The sequence below is a fragment of the Bufo bufo genome, chromosome 3 (genome assembly GCF_905171765.1).
Source record: "Bufo bufo chromosome 3, aBufBuf1.1, whole genome shotgun sequence".
NCBI lineage: Eukaryota > Metazoa > Chordata > Amphibia > Anura > Bufonidae > Bufo > Bufo bufo.
The window spans coordinates 188,335,085-188,335,865 of NC_053391.1; positions in this window are offsets into that span (position 1 = coordinate 188,335,085).

A 781-nucleotide genomic window follows, 5' to 3' on the forward strand; every position below is an offset into this window, starting at 1 on the left:
ACTGAAGCGTAAAAGAGGCCTTAGTAACCGATCTGAAAACTGCAGGAATTTTCTTTTTTCAAATCTAGACCTGGGATATTAAAAATAACAGCGCCAAAAATTCTTAAAAAAATATAAAAACATGATTTAAACAATAGGTGATTTTCTAATGACATGTTTCCTTTAATAGATCGTTGTTGGCCACACAGCGAGAGGAGTAAGAAGTAGAAAATGATGGTGCAAATATGGTGTGCGCCATAATGTACTACTTTGTACGACAACAAAACTGGTGCAAATAAGAAATACTCGCCCCATATGTTACTTAAAACATGAAACTTGTACTAAAAATATGTTCTCCAATGTTTCTCTTTTTGAAAATTCAGAGGCTTCAATCCACACGCCGTCACAACAGGCTCCTAATTATTATTTTAAAGCTCATTGTATTCATGAACAATTTTGCGTTCCTTCGCAGTTTTGTACTTGTATTTTACAGCAGCTTGTGCTTCAGAGTGGTTCTTCCTATTGTAACTGCTGATAAGAAGTGGTGACCAAAGCCAGTCATCGTGAAGTATCACCATGGTCACATATTCACCGCTCTGAAGTACAGCTGTAAGGGCTTAGGCTGCGTCACATCTCCGTAAATATGCTCTAGCTCAGGGATGGCCAACCTGAGGCTCTCCAGCTGTTGCAAAACTACAACTCCCAGCATGCCCAGACTGCCTTCAGTTATCAGCCTACAGCAAAGCATGGTGGGAGTTGTAGTTTTGCAACAGCTGGAGAGCCTCAGGTTGGCCAGCCCTGC